The sequence below is a fragment of the Puma concolor genome, chromosome B1 (assembly GCF_028749965.1).
Source record: "Puma concolor isolate L17-30 chromosome B1, mPumCon1.1.hap2, whole genome shotgun sequence".
In the NCBI taxonomy this organism is placed as follows: domain Eukaryota; kingdom Metazoa; phylum Chordata; class Mammalia; order Carnivora; family Felidae; genus Puma; species Puma concolor.
In genome coordinates, this window is record NC_141670.1 from 144,700,172 (window position 1) to 144,712,713 (window position 12,542).

Consider the following 12,542-nt stretch of genomic DNA (forward strand, 5'->3'; position numbering starts at 1 on the left):
TTGGTAGAATCTAGGTAGTGAGTATATGTGTTTTTACGATAAAATTCTTTTATTTTTGTTGCATGTTTGTAAATTTTCAAGGCCTTATTTCCTATGTGGGAAAGGGGAGGAATGAGTATGAGTTTAGGGAAAAAAAAGACAAATTTTTGTTCTTAAAGAGCTTTTAGTCAGGAGAGGAGATAAAGCACATACACAAATAATTGGGTTCTAAATCTGGGGTAAGATTTTTAGATAAGTCAGGTCTTTTTCCTCTCTGTGTTCTTTTCTTCCTCCTGACCTAGGGCAAGGGTTATGGCTGACTGGGGAAACTGGAAGGAGACTGCTCCTCTTTTTGGCTTTTATATCTAAAAGTCCAAACTCTTAAGAAAAGGAGATGCCCTAGGACAAACAATCCCTCTTAGAAGAATAGAGGAGTGGTGCAGATTCTTAACCCCTAGATGAGAAAGAGATTCTGGAAATGGGGCCCTTCTGCCGGCTTATGTTAGGAAGTAGTAAGTACTCAGATTAGAAATGGCTGTGTGTGGTTTAGGAGAAGATAGCCACCCTCTCCTAATTTATTGACTGAACGAGGACCATTACACTGGGGCACTAAGCATAAAGCAGGACTGTCCCAGGTAAACTGGGAACACAGGCTGCCTCAGAAAAGACTTGAATGCCCTAAGCAGAGCACAGAAGGATGGAGCCCCTGGGCCCGAAGGGGCCTGTAAATAAGAGAAATCGGTGGATGTCCCAGTGATAACCTGGGTGATAGTTAATTGGTGGTGCGCTTCCCCAACCCCAAGTCTCAGCACTGCCTGAGCCCTGGGGGCCTTGGCACATCTCTGGGTGATGCTGGGAGTGGGGAGTGGGCCTACATGCCATCAAGGTAAAATGAATATCATTAAACCTGGAAAGGGAAAAAGGGAGAAGGAACAACTAGATGGTAATACGCTATGCGCCTCTCAAGAACAGGGATCGTGAGGCACCTGGGTGGCCCAGTAGGCTAAGCAGCTGACTTGATTTCGGCTCAGGTCATGACCTCATGTTTGGTGAGTTTGAGCCCCCTGTCTGGCTCCTCGCTGACAGTGTGGAGCCTGCTTGGGACTTTGCCCCTCTCTCTCTGCCCCTCCTTTGCTTTCACTCTCTCGCAAAGTAAATAAATAAACTTAAAAATAAGGATCATGTCTTTTTTGCTCAATACCCCTAGCAGAAGCATTTCAAAGTAAAACTTCAAAACTGTTTGTTGAATAAATGAATGAATAAGGTAAATGTATGCCCTGGGAAGGATGGTAATGCTGATAACTGAAATAGAGACAGGAAGTAAAAAGGGTTTAGGAGGGAAGATAGTTTTGGTTTTGAAAATACTCGCTTTGAGGTAACAGGGGTATAGTTCCCAGGACCTGAGTGCAAATCAGCTGGATGCTTGGGAGTGGAGCTTCAAGACAGGAGGTCAGTGCTGGGTTTAGGAGCCAGATGCATTCTGGTAGTGAATGTTATGGAATGAATATATCAGTTAGGGATAGGGGGCTGGGGCATACAGGAAACAAGGCCAAAGGAGACAATAAGAAACAATCAGGCTATTTGAATTTCAACAAGGCTTAATTTTAGTTAAAGGCATGCCTCTCTAAGGACGCAATTTAACTCACTAGGAAGGTGGGATGGAAGGGAATGGGCCACCTCAGACAACTGGTAAACATTATCTACGGAGGCTTGCTGTTGTTTCCAATATCTATTTTAAATTGGTTCATTTAGTAATAAAGAAACTTTTCCCTCACTGAGTTTTTACCCTCAACAATTCACTTTGCAAAATTTCAAACATACAACAAAAATAAAAGAATTTTGCAGCATGAACATATTGACCCACTACCTAGATTCTACTGATATTTTACTCTTCTTTTTGTTAATTTTTATCAATCCATTCTATCCCTCTACTCACCCTTCAATCCATTTAAATTTTTGACACATTTCAAAGATAATTGCAGAAACTCCTAAATTCTTTAGCATGCTTGTTAATAACCAGAATTTAGTACTTATTTTTTTTTAATATTTATTTATTTTGAGAGAGAGAGAGAGAGTGAGAGAGAGAGTGGGTTTTTGCAAGAGAGGGTGGGGCAGAGATAGCACCACAAACCATGAGATCATGACCTGAGCTGAAATTAAGAATCAAACACTTAACCAACTGAGCCACCCAGGTGCCCCTATTTTTTTCTTTTGATGTAAAATTTAAATACAATAAAATGCACCCATCTTCATAGTATAAGCCGAGTTTGTCCCCAAACATTTTGTTATAAAAGTTTTCCAAATATACAAAAAAGTTGAAAGAATTTTATAGTGATCCCTTGTATACTCACCACCTAGTTTCTTGATTAGCATTTTCTTTGATTTGTTTTAGCATAGTCTATTCAGTCATGTGTTTCTCTATCCATTAATCCACCTAATTTATGAGGCATTGCAGAAACTTCCTTCTCCCCAATACTTCAGCATGCATACCATAAATCAGAGCTAAACCTGTGTTCAGTTTTCTTTCTTTTGATGTAAAATTTACATGTAGTAAAATGCACAAGTCTTAAAGCGTACCTTTGCTGACTCTCAACAAATGCACATAACTGTATATCTCAAACCCTTTTTAAGACATGGAACATTACTGTCACCTCAGAAAGTTCCCTCATGCTCTTTCCCACTCAATCTCTGTCCTCTCTTTCCCCAGAGACGATCACATTTTAAATTTTTTCCACCGTAGGTTCAATTTGCAAATAGAACCATAAAGCATGTACTTTTTTTTGTGAAAGGCTTCTGTCCCACAGCATAATATTTTTTGAGATCCATTCATGTTATTGCTTATGTCAGTAGTTCATGTCTTTTTATTACCGAGTAGTAAGCCATTATATGAAATACCAAATGGTTATTCTATTGGTGGATACCTGGGCTATTTACAGTTTGGGAGTATAATGAATAAAACTGCTATAAACATTCTCATATTCTTTTTGTGGACATATTGGAATTGCTGGGTGTTAAGGGTGGTCTGTGTGTAGTTTTCTAAAAAAATTGTCCACTGATTTCTCTAATGTACTATTTCGCACTCATGTGGATGGTGTCTTAAAGTTCTGGTTGCTCCACATACTTACCAACGTTTGGAATTGTCCGTCTTTGTAATTTTAGCCATTTTTGTGGGTGTATAGTGGTAACTCATGGTGTTTTAAATTCGGATTTCCCTGATGATTAAGGATAGTGAGCACTTTTTTATTTGGTGATTGGCCATTTGTCTATCTTATGTGAAGTATTTGCTCAGCTCTTTTGCCCATTTTAAAAATTGCTTGATTGTCTTTTTCTTCTGATTATTAATTTTAAGGATTTTAAGTAATCTTTATTCTCAACATGGGGCTCGAACTCACAACCCCGAGATTGAGTTGAATGGCTGTTAGGAGAGCCAGCCAAGTATCCCTCTCTTTTTCTTATTATATTGTAGTTTTTTGTATGTTCTCGGTACCAGTTCTTTGTCAGATATATGATTTGTGAATATTTTCTCCCAATCAGCGGCTTATGAATTTGTTAGCTTAATGATAGCTTGTGATGAGCAGCTTTTAATTTTGATGAAGTTAAATTTTTTGTGAGCAGTTTGCCAAAACTTTGCCTACTCCCAAGTCAAAGATATTCTCTCATTTTCCTCTAAAAAGTTTATGATTTTAGCTTTTACTTTAGGTCTATAACTCATTTAATATTAACTTTTTTTTTGTATGGTGAAGAAGAAGGGGCCAGATTCATATTTTCTCATATGAACATCTAGTTATTACAGCTTTATTTGTTGAAAGAACTTTTTCCCCTATTTAACTGCTTTGGCGACTTTTTTTTTTTTTTTTTTTTTTTTTTTTTCAAATGACCATCTAAGTGCCAGCCTATTTCTGGGCTCTATTCTGTTCTGCAGATCTATTATTGATCCTTAAGCCAGGAGCTCACTTTTTTGATGAATTTAGTTTTATAGTAAATCTTGAAGTCTGTAAATGATGTAAGTATTCTAAATTTGTTGTTATTTTCCAAAATACTTCAGGTATCCTGCCTAGATTCTTTGAATTTCTGTACTAATTTTTGAATGTTTGTCAGTGAAAAAAGTCTCCTTAGACTATGATTAGAGTACAAGGAATCTATGATCCATTTGGGGGAAAACTGTTATCTTTCCACTTATTTAAACTTACTGAATTTCCTTCAACAATGTTTTTAATTGTAAATATAGAGTTCTTGCATGTCTTTGGCTAAATGTATTCCTAAATGTTTTATGTTTTTTTATATAATTATAAATTAAGTTTCTAGTTCAATTTTCTTTTTAAAATTGAGTTAAAATTGACATGTGACATGTTAAGTTTATGGTGTATAATGTGTTGATTTGATATATTTATAGAATGCAATATGATTGCCATTGTAGCCTTAGCTAACACTTCCATCACATTACATAATTATCATTTATTACTTTGTGGTGGGAATAATTAAGATCTAGTTTCTTAGCAAGCTCATTTATAACACTATTATTGTCTGTAATTACTATACTATGCATTGGATCTTCAGGACTTATCTACTGGTTCTAGTTCAATTTTCAATTGTTTGCTGCTAGTATATAAGAACCTAATTATTTTTGTCTATTACCATGTATCCTGAATCCCTGTTAATTTCACTTATTATTTTAACAGTTGTTTGTAGGTTACTTAGGAATTTTTTTGGTAAACAATTTTGCCATATGCAAATAGAGATAGTTTTACTTCTTCCTTTGCAAACTTTTGCCTCTTATCTTTTCTTTCTGCCTTATGGCAGAGGCTAGGACCTGCGGAGGCTAAGACTTCCAATACTATGTTGAGTAACAGTGGTGAGAATGGACATCCCTGTCTTGTTCCTGACCTTAGGGGGAAAGCTCTCAGTTTTTCCCCATTGAGGATGATATTCGCATTGGGTCATTCATATACGGTTTTTATGATCTCGAGGTATGATCCTTCTATCCCCACTTTCTTTAGAGTTTTTATCAAGAAAGGATGCTGTATTTTGTCAAATGCTTTCTCTGCATCTATTGAGAGGATTATATGGCCCTTGTCCTTTCTTTTATTGATGTGATGAATCACATTAATTGTTTTGCAGATATTGAACCAGCCCTACATCCCAGGTATAAATCCCACTTGGTCGCGGTGAATAATTTTTTTAATGTATTGTTGGATCCGGCTGGCTAATATCTTGTTGAGGATTTTTGCATCCATGTTCATCAGGGAAACTGGTCTATAGTTCTCCTTTTTAGTGGGGTCTTTGTCTGGTTTTGGAATCAAGATAATGCTGGCCTCATAGAAAGAGTTTGGGAGTTTTCCTTCCATTTCTATTTTTTTGGAACAGCTTCAAGAGAATAGGTGTTAACTCTTCCTTAAATGTTTAGTAGAATTCCCCTGGAAAGCCATCTGGCCCTGGACTCCTATTTTTTTGGGAGATTTTTGATTACTAATTCAATTTCTTTACTGGTTATGGGTCTGTTCGAATTTTCTATTTCTTCCTGTTTCAGTTTTGGTAGTATATATGTTTCTTTTTTTTTTTTCTTTTTTTTTTAATGTTTATTTATTTTTGAGATAGAGCATGAATGGGGGAGGGTCAGAGAGAGGGAGATACAGAATCTGAAACAGGCTCCAGGCTCTGAGCCGTCAGCACAGAGCCCGACGCGGGGCTCGAACTCATGGACCGCGAGATCATGACCTGAGCCGAAGTCGGCCGCTTAACCGACTGAGCCACCCAGGCGCCCCGGTAGTATATATGTTTCTAGGAATTTGTCCATTTCTTCCAGATTGCCCATTTTATTGGCATATAATTGGTCATAATATTCTCTTATTATTGTTTTTATTTCTGCTGTGTTGGTTGTGATCTCTCTTTCATTCTTGATTTTATTTATTTGGGTCTTTTCCTTTTTCTTTCTGATCAAACTGGCTAGTGGTTTATCAATTTTGTTAATTCCTTCAAAGAACAAGCTTCTGGTTTCATTGATCTGTTTGTTCTACTGTTTTTTTGTTTTGATAGCATTAATTTCTGCTCTAATCTTTATTATTTGCAGTCTTCTGCTGGTTTTGGGTTTTATTTGCTGGTCTTTTTCCAGCTCTTTAAGGCATAAGGTTAGGCTGTGTATCTGAGATCTTTCTTCCTTCTTTAAGAAGGCCTGGATTGCTATATACTTTCCTCTTAATGACCACCTTTGCTGCGTCCCAGAGGTTTTGGGTTGTGGTGTTATCATTTTCATTGGCTTCTGTATACTTTTTAATTTCCTCTTTAACTTCTTGGTTAGCCCTTTCGTTCTTTAGTAGTATGTTCTTTAGTCTCCAAGTATTTGTTACCTTTCCAAATTTTTTCTTGTGGTTGATATCAAGTTTCAGTGTTGTGGTCTGAAAATATGCACAGTATGATCTCGATCTTTTTGTACTTGCTCAGGGCTGATTTGTGTCCCAGTATGTGGTCTATTCTGGAGAACATTCTATGTACACTGGAGAAGAATGTATATTCTGCTTTAGGATGAAATGTTCTGGATATATCTGTTAAGTCCATCTGGTCCAGTGTGTCATTCAAAGCCATTGTTTCCTTGTTGACTTTTTGATTAGATGATCTGTCCATTGCTGTGAGTGGGGTGTTGAAGTCTCCTACTCTTAGGGTATTACTATTGATGAGTTTTTTTATGTTTGTGATTAATTGATATATATATTTGGGTGCATCCACATTTGGCACATAAATGTTTACAATTGTTAGGTCTTCTTGGTGGATAGACCCCTTAATTATGATATAATGCCCTTCTGCATCTCTTGATACAGTCTTTATTTTAAAGTCTAGATTGTCTGATATAAGTATGGCTACTCTGGCTTTCTTTTGCTGACAATTAGCATGATAGATGGTTCTCCATCCCCTTATTTTCAATCTGAACATGTCTTTAGGTCTAAAGTGGGTCTCTTATAAACAGCATATAGATGGATTTTGTTTTCTTACCCATTCTGTTACCCTATGTCTTTTGATTGGAGCATTTAGTCCATTGACATTTAGAGTGAGTACTGAAAGATATGAATTTATTGCCATTAAGTTGCTTGTAGAGTTGGAGTTTCTGGTGGTGTTCTCTGGTCCTTTCTAATCTTTGTTGCTTTTGGTATGTATGTATGTATGTATGTATGTATGTATGTATGTATGTATCTATCTATCTATCTATCTATCTATCTTTTCTCCCCTCAGAGAGTCCCCCTTAAAGTTTCTTGCAGGGCTGGTTTAGTGGTCACAAACTCCTTTAATTTTTGCTTGTCTGGGAAACTTTTTATCTCTCCTTCTATTTTGAATGACACTCTTGCTGGATAAAGAATTCTTGGCTGCATATTTTTCTGATTCAGCATATTGAATATATCCTGCCACTCTTTCTGGCCTGCCAAGTTTCTGTGGATAGGTCTGCTGCAAACCTGATCTGTCTTCCCTTATAGGCTAAGGACTTTTTTCCCTTGCTGCTTTCATGATTCTCTCCTTGCCTGAGTATTTTGTGAATTTGACTATGATATACCTTGTTTATGGTCGGTTTTTGTTGAATCTAATGGGAGTCCTCTGTGTTTCCTGGATTTTGATGTCTGTGTCTTTCCCCAGGTTAGGAAAGTTTTCCGCTATGATTTGCTCACATAACCCTTCTACCCCTATTTCTCTCTCTTCCTCTTCTGGGACCCCTATGATTCTGATGTTGTACCTTTTTAATGAGTCACTGATTTCTCTAATTCTTAAATTGTGCTCTTTTGCCTTAATCTCCCTCTTTTTTTTCTGCTTCATTCTCCATAAATTTGTCCTCTCTATCGCTGATTCTCTGTTCTGCCTCATCCATCCTTGCTGCTGCGGCAGCCATTCGAGATTGCAGCTCAGTTATAGAATTTTTTATTTCATCCTGATTAGCTTTTACTTCTTTTATATCCGCAAAAGGGATTCTAATCTATTTTGGACTCCAGCTAGTATTCTTATTATCGTGATTCTAATTCTGGTTCAGACATCTTGCTTGTGTCTGTGTTGGTTAAGTCCCTGGCTGTCGTTTCTTCCTGCTCTTTCTTTTGGGGTGAATTCCTGCTGAATTCTGTGGTTCAGCTTGTGCAGATTGTTGTGTTAATCCTCAGATCAGTTTTCTATGTGTGTAGGATGGTTTAGTGTTGGTCTGGCTGTATTTCATGGAGACTCTTATTACCCTTTTAATATTGATACAATTTCTAGATCCTTCCTGATATAGGATATTTGTGTTCTTGCTTTTCTTTCTGGATTAGATACCTTAGGGATTTATCAATGTTGTTGCCTTTTGCCTTTGTTAATTTCTTATCTTTTTAATTTTGTTAATTTCCACTTTTGCCCTTATTATTTCCTTATTTCTCCTTACTTTGGGCATACATCGCTCTTTCTTTAGCTTTTTGAAGTTGAAACTTAAGTATTGATTTTAGAGTGTTCTTTCCTAATATAAGTGTCTAAAGCTATCAATTTCCTTCTATTCATTTTTGTAAGTATATCACACAATTGTTGGTATGTTTCATACCAGTTTAAAATATTTTCTGATTTTACTTATGATTTGTATTTTGATCCAGGTATGTTATAGAATAGTGGTTTAATTTCCAAATATTTGGGGTTTTTCTAAGTATCTTGCTGGTATTTCTAATTTAATTCCACAAAGAACATAATCTGTATGTACAATCAGTGTGCTTATAATCAATATGCTTCAATCCTTTTTATTCATACTTATTTTATGGCCATGCATATAGTCTATCTTGGTACATATTATATGTAATGACAATGATTGTATTCTTCTATTGTTGGCTGTAATGTTCTATAAATATCATTTAGGTCAAGGTGGTTTGGAATAGTGGTCAAATTATTTGTGTTCTTACTGAGTTTTTTTTTTTGTCTGGTTTTTCTGTCAGTTGATGAGGGAGAGATGTTACAAATCATGGATTTGTGTTCTGTCCTCAGTTTTGTCCATTTTTGCTTTGTTAATTTTGAAGTTCTTTTAATAAGTACATAGATATTTATGACTGCTATATCTTTCTGAAGAATTGACACTTCTGTCATTATTAAACGTCCCTCTTTATCTGTGGTAATACTTTTCATCTTGAAGTCTATTTAATCTGATATTAATTTAACCACTTCAGTTTTATGACTAGTGTTTGCTTCATTTATCTTTTCTCATCTATTTACTTTCAATCTATCGGTTTCTTTATATATATAAATGTGTCTTGTAGAAAATAAACACTTGGATCTTGATTTTTATAATTTATTTAGACCGTTTCCACTTTTAAATTGGAGTGTTTAGGCCATTAAAATATAATGCAATTATTCATAAGGTTTAGTTATAGGCCGACAACACTGTTTTCTCTTTGTTTCTGTTTTCTGTTTCTCTGTTCTTCCTTTCCTGCCTTATTTTGGATTTAGCATTTTTTGAAATTCCATTTTAATTTACGAATTGGCTATGTTAGAGTTTTTTGCAGTTTTTAAATTTTTTATTTTTTAATTTTTTTAAAGTTTATTTATTTATTTTGATAGAGTGAGCGAGAGTGTGAGCATGAGTCAGGGAAGGGCACAGAGGGAGAATTCCAAGCAGGCTCAGTGCTGCCAGCCCAGAGCCAGACGTGAGGCTTGATCCTACCAACCATAAGATCATGACCTGCCCCCATGAACCTGTGAGATCATGACCTGAGCTGAAACCAAGAGTCAGGTGTTTAACCGACTGAGCCACCAGGTGCCCCGAGTTTTTGCATTTTTAACTTGATAGCTTAAGGATTACAATTACAGGTCTTGATTCTTTGTAGTTTTTTAAAATCCTTATTTTTTTCTGTTCTTCAAATTGGATAATGCCTATTGATCTATTCTGAAGTTCACTGATGCTTTCCTTTATTACTTCTGTTTTGCTTTTAAATCCATCCAGTGTATTTTTCATCTCAGGTATTATATGTTTACCTGATAATTTTACTTGGTTTCCTTTGTATAGTTTTTATTTATCTTGAGATTTCCTATCTCTTTGATTCACTATGCACCTTCATTAACAAACATTTTCCTTTGTCTCACTGAGCATATTTATAGTAGTTTAAAATGGTTTAAAATCTTTTGTGGTTTAAAATCTTTTTGTGTTAATTCTAGCCTGTGGGTCATCTCAGGGTTGCTCTTTGCTGATTATCTTTTCTCTTGAGATTGGGTCACAAATTGCTTCTTTTTCCTATGTCAAGTAATTTTGGATTCTAACCTGGATGATGTGAATAGTATATCCTGGAAACTCTGTATTCTGTTATATATTTCTCCAAAAAGTTTTGATATTTTTTTTTAATTTTTTTTTTCAACGTTTATTTATTTTTGGGACAGAGAGAGACAGAGCATGAATGGGGGAGGGGCAGAGAGAGAGGGAGACACAGAATCGGAAATAGACTCCAGGCTCTGAGCCATCAGCCCAGAACCTGACGCAGGGCTCGAACTCCCGGACAGCGAGATCGTGACCTGGCTGAAGTCGGACGCTCAACCGACTGCGCCACCCAGGCGCCCCTTGATATTTTTGTTTTGATAGACCATGAAGTTGGAATTAAATCTCAAGCTCTATCTTTGGGACAACTCAAATTTCAGTTCAATTATTATATCTTTATTTATTTATTTTTTAAATTTATTAACCTTTAAAATTTATATCCAAGTTAGCATATAGTGCAATAATGATTTCAGGAGCAGAATCCTGTGATTCATCCCCTACATATAACACCCAGTGCTCATCCCAACAAGTGTCTTCCTTAATGCCCCTTGCCCATTTAGCCCTTCCCCCCACCCACACCCCCTCCAGCAACCCTCAGCTTATTTTCTGTATTTAAGTCTCTTATGTTTTGTCCCCCTCCCTGTTTTTATATATTTTTTTGCCTCCCTTCCCCTATGTTCATCTGTTTTGTATTTTAAATTACACATATAGTGAAGTCATATGATATGTCATTCTCTGACTAATTTCACTTCGCATAATACAATCTAGTTCTATCTACATTGTTGCAAATGGCAAGATTTCATTCTTTTTGATTGCCGAGTAATACTCCATTGTATTTATATATATGACATCTTCTTCATCCATTCATCCATCGGTGGACATTTGGGCTCTTTCCATACTTTGGCTATTGTTGATAGTGCTGCTATAAACATTGGGGTACATATGTCCCTTCGAAACTGCACACCTGTATCCCTTGGATAAATACCTAGTAGTGCAATTGCTGGGTCGTAGGGTAGTTCTATTTTTAGTTTTTTGAGGAACCTCCATACTGTTTTCCAGAGTGGCTGCACCAGCTTGCATTCCCACTGGCAGTGCAAAAGGGTTCCTCTTTCTCCACAACCTTGCCAACATCTGTCATTGCCTGAGTTGTTAATTTTAGCCAGTCTGACTAGTGTGAAGTGGTATCTCATTGTAGTTTTAATTTGTATTTCCCTGATGATGAGTGATGTTGAGCATTTTTTCATGTGTCTGTTAGCAATCTGGATGTCTTCTTTAGAAAAGTGTCTATTCATGTCTTTTGCCCATTTCTTCACTGGATTATTTGTTTTTTGAGTGTTGAGTTTGATAAGTTCTCTATAGATTTTGGATACTAACCCTTTATCTGATATATCATTTGCAAATATCTTCTATTCCATCGGTTGCCTTTTAGTTTTGCTAATTGTTTCCTTTGCTGTTCAGAAGCTTTTTATCTTGATGAGGTCCCAATAGTTCATTTTTGCTTTTGTTTCCCTTGCCTCTGGAGACATGTTGAGTAAGAAGCTGCTGCAGCCAAGGTTAAAGAGGTTTTTTCTGGCTTTTTCCTCGAGGATTTTGATGGCTTCCTATCTTACATTGAGGTCTTTCATCCATTTTGAGTTTATTTTTGTGTATGGTGTAAGAAAGTGGTCCAGGTTCATTCTTCTGCACGTCTGCACTGCACTGCACTTCTGCACGTCTGGACTGCACTGTCCAGTTTTCCCAGCACCACTTGCTGAAGAGATTGTCTTTATTCCATTGGATATTCTTTCCTGCTTTGTCAAAGATTGGTTTCCATATGTTTGTGGGTCCATTTCTGGGTTCTCTATTCTGTTCCATTGATCTATGTGTCTGTTTTTGTGCCAGTACCATACTGTCTTGATGTTTACAGCATTGTAATACATCTTGAAATTTGGAATTGTGATGCCTTCAGCTTTGGTTTTCTTTTTCAAGATTGCTTTGGCTATTTTGGGGTCTTTTCTGGTTCCATTCTAATTTTAAGATTAGAAGTTAAAAATTAGTTAAAAGATTAACTAAGATTAGGGGCGCCTGGGTGGCGCAGTCGGTTAAGCATCCGACTTCAGCCAGGTCACGATCTTGCGGTCCGCGAGTTCGAGCCCCGCGTCAGGCTCTGGGCTGATGGCTCGGAGCCTGGAGCCTGTTTCCGATTCTGTGTCTCCCTCTCTCTCTGCCCCTCCCCCGTTCATGCTCTGTCTCTGTCTGTCCCATAAATAAATAAAAACGTTGAAAAAAAAAATTAAAAAAAAAAAAAAGATTAACTAAGATTTAAGATTAGTTTAAGATTAGTTAAGATTGTTCTAGC

The 12,542-nt window shown here is 36.6% G+C and overlaps 1 long non-coding RNA gene across 1 annotated transcript in view; it reads left to right on the forward strand.

The window, feature by feature from the left end:
- LOC147581916 (uncharacterized) overlaps positions 1–12,542 on the forward strand; it is a 114,571-nt gene that overhangs the window by 1,613 nt on the left and 100,416 nt on the right. The window lies entirely within an intron of this gene.